At 27.4% G+C, this 13,080-nt stretch overlaps 1 protein-coding gene across 1 annotated transcript in view; it reads right to left on the bottom strand.

Moving 5' to 3' along the window:
- The window catches only part of LOC129976352 (steroid hormone receptor ERR2-like), an 84,573-nt gene extending 79,564 nt beyond the window's left edge, over window positions 1-5,009 (bottom strand). Inside the window, exons 1-2 of the mRNA XM_056089879.1 lie at window positions 4,866-5,009; window positions 4,706-4,730 (exon numbers count right to left, since the gene is read on the bottom strand). The gene's annotated coding sequence lies outside the window, so the exon portion shown is untranslated. The remainder of the gene's footprint in view (window positions 1-4,705; window positions 4,731-4,865) is intronic.
- Window positions 5,010-13,080: the final 8,071 nt, after the last annotated feature.

Genomic DNA, 13,080 nt, shown 5'->3' with positions numbered 1-13,080 from the left:
TTTTCTTATATATATTTTTTTCTTTCTTACATTTTTTTTCTTTTTTCCTGGAAATTAAAGTAATCAATATTAATTTTAAATATAAATACATAAAATGTCTTTAGGTTCAAATGAAAGTCCACCAGAAATTGATTTTTATTTGAACCCAAGAGCTTTCAAAAATATATAACTTTTTTTTTCCAAAAAAAAAAAATGCTGTTTGAAAGCATAAAGCATTTTTTTAAGACCACAGGCATAAAAAAAGTACTTGGGTTATCAATGCATTGTCCATAAAAAAGTGAAAGTATTCTATACAAAAATATAGAATGTTTCAACAAGAAATCAGCATTGGAAAGAAGAGTTTTACAGAGTCTGTATTTACTAAATACAGATAAAAAATCTACTCGGACTCTTCTTATAGAGAATGAAATCATTTATCTTTACTTAGCAGTTGTCAAATGAAATGCTTTTTCGCATTTTCTTTGCAAGTCTGCAAAATGCTGTTTAATAGCATGCTGCACTTTTTTTTTTTTTTTTTTTCCGTAACAAATGCATAGATTATCTATGAAACATCTATAAATGTAACAAATTTATAATCCAAAAAAGAATAATATTGAAAAAAAATTGGAATAAAATGAATTGAAATTTAGATCTCATTTTATAACAGCATAAGAGCTATTTTAGGATGGAACTTGTAATTTTGAATCATGATCAGATAATGAGGACAACACTTGAGTTAGCACCTCTTCTCCAAATTTCCTCCCACACCAACTGGAGGAAGTTAACTACCAAGCCTTTGCAGTCTCGAATGAAATGACAAGTATAACAGAAAACATTAGAATAAATAAACTTCAAACTACATTTGAACAAAGATATTTTGATTGGAGATACAGCACTAGATAAAATGCGAAACATACAGTTGATTTCTAAAGTTTCATATGTTATTCAGCAATTCTGTCTCTTGAAAAAAGAAGAATATTGTGCGTATCAATTTTCTTAAAAGACTGCAGAATTAATATCAACAATTTACACAGTTTAAAAGAGAGTCACGGAAAAATACAGAGAGAGGAATATAAATAATTCATTTTAACTAAAGCAACATCTTTCAAGAAAAACAACAGAAAATTAGAATTTATATTTTTTTATGCTATTTATAATGATAATAGGCTAAATATGTAAATCAAGGTTATTACATGACAATCACTAGGATAGTAATAAATAGGTTAATTTAAAATAGACTGAGCTTTTTAATGCCATCAATATTAGACAATAATCAACTCTGAAAGTTATGACAATAATATAACTGTAGACTTGTAATTTAAAACTTCAACAAAACTTTTTTTCACTTCCATTTTTTATTATTTTTAAAGAGTAACACGAGGTCTAAAATCTTATGAATCATTGATGAAAATTGAAAATATCTCAAAAAAAAAAAGAGAAAAGATTTCAGAAGAGGGAAAAATTAGATCAGAGAGAGATGCTGTGAAAAGAACAATATGAAAAGATTAGAAAGAATTAGAAATGTGAAAGAATAGAAACAATAGAGAATTTTAATTAATCAACTAACCAAATTGGTTCAAATGCAATTGTAATCTAAACTATTCACTTTTTTACATTTTCCCTTAAAAGTTTTTTAATTATTATACTCTTATCACAATAAAAGTATCTAATAATTAATAGAAGGGAATTATCTAATAATAACAGTAGGGAAAAAATCTATTAGAATATCATTTTAACATAATTATACATTAAAAATATATTTATATATGGCATAATTTAACATGCATAATTTAATATCACAACAGAAATATATTTCTCAGTATGTTTTTACATTCTTAGTCTTATACACATACAATTACAAATTAATGCTATTTTGAAATAATTTTAGTATTCAATGCTTATTTATGTTATATATATATATATATATATATATATATATATATATATATATATATATATATATTAACAAAATGTTTTTGGAAATCTACATTGCCTTTTAGGTTCAAAAACAATATTTAAGAATTTGGTTGCAATATTACATTATCTTGAAGTGCTGCAAAGAATTTGAAATTTGTAAAAAAATGAAAATTTTAAAAAAGGGCCTTAAAAATCTCTTAGATTTTATTTTGGCAATAGTGGTGAAAAGTTAGTTTTAGGTTCAAAAAGAATTAAAAAAAATTTTGATTGCAATACAACAATATTTTCAGGTGCCGCAAATAGCTTAAAGTTTATAAAAAAAAATTGAAAAATTATAAACTTTGATAAAATATTTTTTATGAGTTTTTTGTTCATATAATGTTACAAAAGATGATTTTAAATATATTACAATTGGAAAAAATTATTAATTACAAAGTATAATAAAAAAATATTTTATGTCAAATTTTGCATTTCTTACTTCCGTATCCTTAATGATTATAAATTTTAAAGCTACAAAATGCTTGTTTCTACTTCGTTGCAACATTGAACTGCTTTTTTTAAATTAAATTTTGACATATTCACAAGTGAGTCAATTTTTGCTCTTATGTGTCCTTCTCTTGCAATTGAATCACAGACATTTCGAGCCGATTCGGCCACCAGTCTCACAGCTCTTTCCACTGCTGGCATATGATAAAGAAGCCGGGGAAAGTCGATAACCGAGTCCCCCGTACTATTTGGTTCAGCTTCAGATGCCTTCTGTATTAAGTTTTAACTTATTATTAAACCGTACAGGCACTTAGTAGTTTTATCGTTTTTTGTCTATTTGATGGATCTGGTTGGTTTGCCTCATTTTGTAAAGAATACTGTTCTCTTCAGCGTTGTCACTGTTGCCAGTAATCATTTCTGATGCTATTTTTATTGATGATTTTTCTAATTAAGTAATCAGAAACAAATCAGAATGTTATTTATATAAAAATTTATAGTGAAATTCATCAACCTAAATATATTATTGTTTACAATAATTCTTTTGGTAAACTTAAAAATAAATTTTGTAAACAAAAAATCATAATTTTAAACTTTTAAAAATATTAAGTTATTATATTTTAACTATATAAAAAAATTCTGAAATAAGCAGTGAGAAAGGTAATTGTCTTTGGATGAAGTAGAACTCTATAAATTATTTTGTAAGAATATAAAATTTCTTATAAACATATTCAAGGCTTCTAAACTGGCTTGGTCTTAACATGACTGTACATTGAAATCCAAATTAGCTCCAATTCTTGCTCAGAATAGTATCACTTCTATATTTTTTTTAATACAACACTTTCTATACATCTTTTTTTCCAAAATTATTTAACATATAAAATATATAAAGTAACAGTTATTCTTCTTTTACTAATTATAAATAAAAATGGATAACATATTTATCATTTTTTATACACTTTTATATAATGTTTGGGACCTTAAACTATGGTATTAACAAAATTACAATTTCAACAATCACATTCGAAACATAAAACAAATCGTTATCAATATTATGTATATAGGTTTATAAATCAATCAAAAATAATAAAATTAATAATAATCCTTTTGATACTTTTAGTATACACAAAGTTCCAATAAAGTTTCCCTACAATTTTTGGAATTCACATTATCAAATCAACATTCCCCATTTCAGGTTTTACAGCTTTCATTCATTAAAAATCACGATTCAAAAACAGTTACTTCCAGTAAGAACATATTTTTGCTATGGTATTTTTTTTTAATATTTTGGACATTCTTTTATCGTGAATCTACCAACATTTAAATTGTTAGTTATATACCTTATTCGAAAGCATTTCATAGAAGATGAAAGAAAAAATAATCATTTCCTTTAGTTTGTTGTCATTATCATTTCTCTATATTCTCTCTATCATTACTGCAAGAAAAAACATTTAACATTGATATTTGAAGTAGTGCCCATAATTATTTGTGAAATAAAACAGATTTCCTATCTTGTTTTAAAACATGCAGTAATGAGCATAGCTGCTCATATATAACTGTATATTATATATATGAAGAAAAAACATTAAATAATTCCTTGGTACAAAATAAACACATGAATTTAATAGCTTAACAACAGATCTTTTTAACAACAAATCTTTCTACTGTTACTGCAGAAACTTATTCATTCCTTATTTAAAATAAGAACTGTAAAATAAGAATATATAAAAAGAAAAAATTAACACTGATACATTGAAAAAATAAACAGCAATACAACTTAGCAAGCATTCAATAATTTCTTGCTAGGTGATTAGTACATGTATTTACAGTTTGGATTCAACAGATCTATAATGGTCCACTCTTCTGATACAGTAGAAGTTTACTCATTCTACATTTGTAAATAAGGAATTGTAAAAGATTAAATATACAATACGAATTACGAAAACAGATATAAAAAATGAGCTACATAGCAAGCAATATCCCCATAATCTGTAAACCTACACACTGCTTCAAATAAATAATGTATTTTGATAAAAACTGTGAAGCACAAGATTTGTGCATACTTCGTAAACCTTGCCGTGCTATCAACTTTTTACTCACCCGTTTTAAGCACACAGTACTACTGAAAAAATATTACACGAAAATGAAACATTATTCCATTTATAATATAAATGTAACCACTCAAAAGCATCGAAGAGTACATAATAAATTATAGGCATTATATCCCACTTCTATCATTACAACGGAATCTCCGCCAATATTATAAAAGGGCCTTATTAAAAAGAAAACTCCTACAAAGTATAGAAAAAATATTAAAAAAACTCACTTGCTTTTCTTCAGACTTGCATATTCTGAAATTAAATAAAATATTATATTAGTAAAAAAAATCAAAAATCGGCAATTCTCCGGTACATCAATAATTTGATGTTTCAAGGTAACAAACACTGTAATCACGATCGCAAATGAAGAATGCAAACGAGACTCACCGAATTAGCTATGATCCTCATTTACAACTAAAGTTCGACACTCATAATTTATATACCAAAACAAAAACTTAAGGTGAAGAAATCTATAATATTTACATCAAACACACTCTACACACGAGAACCACTGACCCAGTTTTCTCTCTACTTCAGTCCAATGAATTCCACTTGTTGCCAAACCAAAACGGATATAAAGAAAGAAATTTTAAAACATTTCTGAAGATGGTATAAAAATTCCCAACCGCCTAGGTAGCAAATAAGTCAGGAATAGTTAAGGAAATAATAAGGATTACAGTTGCTTTAACACATAAACGTTTCAGTTGTCTTAGGATTCTACTGGCGCAAGATGATAATCATCACTATGCTGTTCTGGTTCTTCAGATTTAAAAACTTTCTCTTTGGATCTCGCTCGGTGCTGTTTCAAAATGAAATAAAAATTATTTATATTATTATTTAAGAGTCATTATGTTTATACAACTTGTGTTTTTTTCATATATTTAAAATTAAATTTTATAACAGCTACATTTTTAATGGGTTAATACCAAAGTAAAGATCCTAAACCCTTACAGTCAAAGTATTTTCTTACATGAATTGCATTCACATACCACTTTCTATATATTTATACTAAAAATATTGTAAAACCTTTTATATATCTATATATTTTAAATATATTACATATTTAAAATAATAAGGAAAATTTGAGAAACAGCCTCTTAATCCCAACTATTCTTCTACGTTTTGTTTGAAATAAAAACTTATGACCTCTGAATATATTATCAATTGTCGTCTCCCCTATTCCACTCTCTATGCTTTATGGGGAAAGCCGGAGAAGCGTAATTCACCAATCAAATTATCAAATCATTTTTATTTCATATGAAAACTCATGAACCCTAGATATATCATCAATGATCAGTCGCCTTTTTCCAATCTCCATTTTCTGAGAGAATTCGAAAAAATAAAATTTTACCGCACATTCTCCACGGAGAAAGCTGGCTAAGGATGACGACTATTTTAAGAGCGGTTATTACGTAACCAATATCAAAAAGTCACAAATACCAGTGATCAATACTTTTCAAAGAGGGGTGTGATTCAAATCCTTGACATGATCTTACTGATGATATTTCGATTACAGGTCTTGGATCACAATAGAAAGTAAAATCTATACGATTTGTCCAATGGAAGCTCTCAAACAAGAATTCAATCATGCATAGGGAAAGATTTTTACACATTGATGCACATTCCTGCAACAGACCTTTCATAAATAGTTGTGGTTGGCGGCGGAACCTATTGATCACATGCAGAGAGTTTCCCATTTCACAAAGAGTCACGGAAGAGCCCATAGTCCAAGTTCTTCCGATCCTATCGCAAGATAATGACTATTGCTGGAAGCAATGCACGACATGTCTCATTGTACGAAAACATGATTTCTTTCGTACTCAAGTCTCCACAGAAAAATTATTATTTATTTGTTTCTTTTAAAACAAGTTTCTGCAGATATTCAATGTTCTAAACAATTTTCATATGCGATTCCTTAAATAAATATAAACATCATAATTATTATTTTTCTATGATTGAAACGATTTGATATTCGCATAATTAAATTTTCTGTGCCTCGTTAGCATGAGAATTCCGCTGCTCTGAATGATTTCCCAATTTTTAAAAAACAGATTTATGGCTTATTTTTAAGCTCTTTTAAAAATGAAAGGAATATTTTATATAAATTGCTAATGATAAATTTCTCTTTATGGAATTTTAAAAACATCTTGGGTAATGCACAGAAATTCATACAAATGTAATTTTTTTTAATGTACAACAGAAAATCTAAATGCATCACGTATATATCAATACTTTTGTTTACCTATCATCAATATTATGATTGGCAAAGAAAAAATACTTCGTTTAATAAAATTTCGTGGATTTCGGAATTTAACGGGAAAAAATTATAATATTCGCATTCAAAATATTTATTTATTCTTTTTGCAATAAACTAATTTTCTTTAAAAGATTTTTAATTTAAAAGAAGTTAAATAAATTACCAATTTAATATAAAATTTCTACTTTCTCCTCCCTTTTTACAAGTATATAAAAAAACTTTTGCAAGTATATAAAAATATTCTAGAGGTATATAAAAGAGAACTGAAATCATTAGACTCGAAAATATAATCACATAAATTTGCAAAAAAGTCATTTCAAGAAAATACTAGTAATTTTTCTGTGTCTCAATCAATTTAAACTAAAGATTTTTTTTAAAAAATCGAATCGAAATTTCTGAAAGTAAGAAAAAAATTGCTGAAAAGGAATTGCAATCAGCCGTTTTATTGTCAGTCATGTATATTCTAGATTGTATTGTCTACGCATTATTTTTATTGAAATTGTATTTTATTTTTCAGAGAAAATTTTAGTAAAAGAAACGCATGTAAACTATATTAAAAAATCATAAAACTCCATTAATTATAAAATATTTACTATCAAAATTAAAATACCTTCAAATTAACATTCTTTTATTTTAAAATAAATTCTGCATTTTTTAAAATGTCTACAGTCAAATTTTTAACCATGTTTCATAGACAACGTTTAAAAAATAGGTATCGTAAAAGATATAGCTAAATGCGGTGTTTATGTCACGCAATGCTATACACTTTTAGGAATTAAAAAAAATAACAGTAAAATTAATACATTATTTCGTTAATATAAATATTACAATTATAAAGCTTTTAAAGATTGTGATTTATAAAAGTATCCTCCTATTTTTATGTATTTTAACCTTTAACAGGGTAATCCAACTGAGATCCCCATGAATTTCAATGCATCTAGATAATTAAAAAAAAAAATTTCTTTGCGAGATTTTTTCCCCCGATTCAAACGGGAAAGCGGTATTCGTAAAAATGATACGATATATGACTTATCTTTTTCATTAAGATTATAAAAATCTAGATGAGCCTATAAGATACTCTTCTATGCTTCGCATAGCAGATAAAATTACCCTAATTTAATATATAAATTAAATAATTAAGTATTTCCCAGATTTGGTTCTTGTAGAGTATTAAGAAAACTTTAAAAAATCCAATGAGTTAAATACTTTGATATTGTCTATATTTTTTGTTCCTATGCAGATTATTAAAAAAGTTGGCGGCAAATCTACCAATCGTAACCCCGCCATAGTAGCTATTTTGGAAAGTTTCATTTTCATATGAAAACTTATGATCCTAAAATACATCACTATCATATATAATCGCTAGTTTCCCATAATTCTCCATTTTTTTTAATGAAAGTGACAACAAAATACACATTTTCACTTTACATTCCTTTGGCAGAAACTTTGGAAAAACTTTGGCTGAATTCCAGTTCAATTAGAACCATATTGTATGGTTTCTATAATGTTCAGTTGTAGTGAATGTCATCAATAATCATCTTCATTTCGCAAAAGTTTGCTTACATCATCTGGTTCAGAGAATCTTAAAAGAGAAGGCAAATTTTGCCTCCATTTAGGCCTGATTTTAAGACTTTTATTCATTATATCTAAATTAATAATATTTTAGATTGAAATACGCCATTTTGGTTGCAAAAAATGCATTACGAGAAATGCTGATGAGAATGCTGTTTTAAATATTGTAAAGAGTAATTACAGTATTTAAAAAGGTTTGTAGTTGGAATATAGATGAAACATTTTCCTCTAATTTAAAAGTAGTGGAACAGGATTTTGGTGGAAAAAATTTTGAAATTAAGAGAAAAAGAAGAATCTTATTCTTTGCTCTAGCAGCATCCCTTGCTCTAATGATACATTTTTTTGTTAGTTATGTAATAATTATTATACGAAATTCAAAAAATTATATACATATATTTTATGAAGAATAATTTAAGTATTTTAAAAAAATAATCACACGTAAGAAAGAAATATTCTTAGCGTTTCAATAATTAGATGTAAGCGATAAATAGGCAATATGCCTTTAATGATAAATGCATGAAAACTACAATTCTTAGCTAAGATACAATAGCTAAATTCAGCAATATAGTAGAATCAGTTCAATAGAAACAAATTAAAAACTTTATTAAATGTTAAGAGTGGCAATTTCACTATGGTCAAATTTTTATTTTTTATTTAAGATGTTCATAAAATTGTGCTTTAACAAATGTCGTTATTAATTCATATAAAATCCATGATTCTGAAAAGAAAACAATTAACAGTAACACACTTAAAAAGGTTAAAAACATTTATAATTGGAGGAATAAATAGAGCTGCTTTTCATTTATTTCGATTTAATTCATATTAATCTAGGGAATACAAATAAATTGGATATAATATAAATCTTGAATCAAGCAGTTGACAAATAGGCTAAGATGAATGACTATGGAACATATAAGATCGTATCTCTTGCAAAATGAGTTTCTTTAGTTTATCTTTGCATTTTGGCTTACTACCAGGGATATAAGTTAACCATAATGTTTTTGCTCTATTGAATAAAGACTGCGAATCCGGGATCTACATGCACTGAATTACCCATCTCTTATCCTCGTATTTCACACCTTGAAGTTCGATATTGTTTAAAATGAATTTAGAAATGAAAAATTTTTAATGCCTAATTTTGTCATATGTCTTGCTTTGGGGATGAAAACATTTTACATGGTAAAGTAACTTTATTAGAAAGACTAATAGAAGGAATTTTATTGTGCAAATGAAACTATTTTCTCTATTATATTTTTATTGATTTGGAATGTGGGGTAATTTCTAAGGGATTCACAAGATTGTCCAACATCAGTCATTTTTCGATCTTTTCAATATTTCGCAATTTTAACATGACAGTATGCCTTCTATTATAATGACTTCACAACGAAATTGTATTTATTATATTACGGTAATAGAGTGAAGCGTTTGTTGTTTTCTTCATCTTATGAAAAAAGATTTATTGATATTTGAAAAGACGATATTGCTGTTTTGTTTCTATAGCTGCGATAAAACTAAGTCAATGGAAAATGCTTGGTTCAAGTATGTTAAAACATTCTGCGAGTTTATAATTATATGTATTTTAAAATATATTGTAAGTTTTATAAAACAGAAAAAAAATGGATTGAAATAATAAAATAATATTTTGGATTCCAGAGAAAATAGATTAAACTTATTCGATATGATTCGCATTTTTCCTTTCCAAGCTGTATTTATTATTTTAACATTATTTTTTGAATAGATTATTTTTCTGTTTAAATGGGTTAATTTTCTGATAATATTTTCTTTCCGAAAGAACATTAAATTTATTAAAGGTACGGCAGAAAATTTATTCAAGCGTGAGCAAGATTAGCACTTAATGATTACAAATTATGTATTACATACGCGCAGAGTTTGCCTTCTCTTTAAAGGGGCTTGGTTGCAAGAAACCATTTGGAACCCTAATTTGTTTTGCGAAGAAAGAAAAAAAAAAAAAAAATAGAAACCCGAACATATATTATTAATTCATATTTATTTAAGGTATGAATTTGTTTTCTTTCTAATGCATTAATTATTTCAAAAAATTACAATTTTTTTCGATGCGTAATATAAGCTTTCTGAACACATGCCTGACCGAAGATAATTATTACTTTTATTTGCTGAAACAGCACTCAGTACTTGCTATAGTAACTGGCAATGTAAAGAAAAGTTTTAACACAGTTAATCCATTTAGAAATAACTCATTATTATTTAGTGTGTATTGCAATATGTCTTATGCGCTATTTACATACCTTTTATTCAAAATCAAATCCTATAACACTTACTTGAAATAGCTTATTCATAGTGTTAATTTTGGAAAATTTTACAAACCATACTATTAAACATAAAATAAATGGTATTTATTGTATTGCATCCAATAAACTTTTAACTTCGGATACCGGTGAATTATCCTTACTTTCATCAATAAATTCTCCTAGACCATTACAAGTTTGTTCGAACTGTATATACACTGTTTTAATCGTACCTATTTTGGCTTTCCAATGAGTGTCGCAGAATGGTTTAAGAGTAATATTTAAATGCTTTTGTAGAATTTCCCATCTTTTTGTAGATGCAGAAAATAAATAATATAAGCGTTGTAATATCCTCAAAACATGTTTACAATACATACTGCTAAAAGCAGTATCACAAATTAATAAATTAAAGGAGTGTGATAGGGAAGGCACATAAATTGCGATTTAGAGAGAGTATTCTAGATTGTAAGGCTTTATATTTCCCTTTCATATTGCCACTGTTGTTGATATTTGCTCTTTACTATTCATAATACCTAAATCAAACTCTTAATATTTCCACTAGACTATTTGCTAGTCCTTCTCCAGTCGCATCAGTTACTTCAATAAACCCTATAAATGACAAATTTAGTGTCAATCTTCTCTTCTCAAAATTTACATACATAATAAAAATTGAAGTTTGTTCCTTATAGAAAATATCAGGAATACAATCCATTTGGATACTATAGTACATAGATGATTTTATACCATGTTTAATTTTGTTAAGGACTTCATTTTCCTAACGCAAAAGGAATTTGTTCTTATGACCTATGTACTAAATGATGCACAATTCTATTTTCCGAATTTATTATTTTGTTTATATGATCCATTAGCATTTGGTCATACTTGCTTAATAATTGGATTAATCTTAAAAAATTTCCATTATTAGGAGTTTCTGTTATTTCGTGGGTTCCTCGAAGTGAAAGATTATTACACTCTAAAAATAGAAACACATCTACAATTCTTTGAAATAGCAATTTAAGTCATTCCATTTCCTTATTTATATTAATTTGATTCGTTTTATCAATAGTCGAACTTTAATTTAGTCGTTTTAGAAATTTTTTCCGAGCGATAAACGAATTAAAATGACAACTAGAACGCTCATGGTCTTGGATTATAGTTGACAGCATTCTCCATTTATTACAGCCATCTATAAATAGTGTAGTTTGGTCATTTCTTCTTCTTTTGGAAAACAGTATACAACAAAAACAAAATACGGAGTCTTCCATTTTTGAATAAATTAACCAGCTGCGAAGTTAGGTTTCATCATTTATCATTTTCATTAAAATAGTACCTTATTAATAGTATTTATTAATATTATTATTATTAATAATATTTGTACACTACCACTAGACTATAATATATACTGTAAACTTCGCATATTTCCAAATTCGTCGACTGCTGCATTTGAACTTCTTCATTCTGGTTATGGCCGGTAAAGAAGTAGCGCAATGTGCATTGCAAGGAGTTGATCATTTAATTTATCTTCATTTTACTTTTTGCTTGAAAAATTTGATATAAATAAACATACACAGATGCACACATAAGATATATAACATTAGATCTAGAAAAAATTAGATAGATGATGATTTACAAGTCCTTTTGAACCCAGCCTTATTTTCGACTTCTGGGTGCAAGTGTCCGCTCTGTCTTAACATATCTGAAGGGGATTTCCTTATTCATAAATGAAATATCCCTCCCCCTTTTAATAACAATCACTGCGATCGTTGCCTAATAACGGCGTTAGTCGACACTCAGCCAGCCACGTGGAAACAAGCTTGTATACTGTGGTGAAAGCTTATAAGCCAACAACTACGCTATCCGAGCAATTGCTTTTGTATCATTCATGTTACTAGGCTGCGAACCACAAGGTCACAGGTTCTATCCTCGCTCGTATCAATCCGCTACAATACTTTCAGTATATGTATAGGCTATTATTGTTCAGAACACTATTTTAATTCTTGATCACAATGAGATCCCCGGATCGCGGGACCCCGGTGCATAGCATCCACCGCACACCCCAGATAGTCGGCCATACACATTTGTCCAAACACCGTTGCTTAATTACTTGTGAGTAAGAAAAGCGATTGAACATATCTTCCAGGCATGCGCGTATAAAATAGTTTCATTCCTACCATGGCAAGACATGGAAGCAAATTATGTAAATAAATCGCTCTGATGACATCTGATGATGGAAGTCGATTTAAAAAAACCTGCAAACGACCACTTTTTTATGGCTTGTGGCCTTTATAAAACTTTAGAGAAAATGTTTTCCCTTTATGCCATGTAATATAATTTTGGTCTTTTTTCCATTTATTAATTACTATTACTTTGAAGATATGCAATAATAATGCCTTAAATATACATTACATTTTACAAATACAATGAATATATTTTAGATTGCTGAACCCTTACTAAATTTTCGTATAAAACTCATTTGCAGTGCAAGTATCAAGTTCTAATAGCAATA

The sequence above is a fragment of the Argiope bruennichi genome, chromosome 7 (assembly GCF_947563725.1).
Source record: "Argiope bruennichi chromosome 7, qqArgBrue1.1, whole genome shotgun sequence".
Classification (NCBI taxonomy): Eukaryota; Metazoa; Arthropoda; class Arachnida; order Araneae; family Araneidae; genus Argiope; species Argiope bruennichi.
Note: the sequence above shows the minus strand (reverse complement) of the source record. Positions and strands in the feature narration are given on the sequence as shown.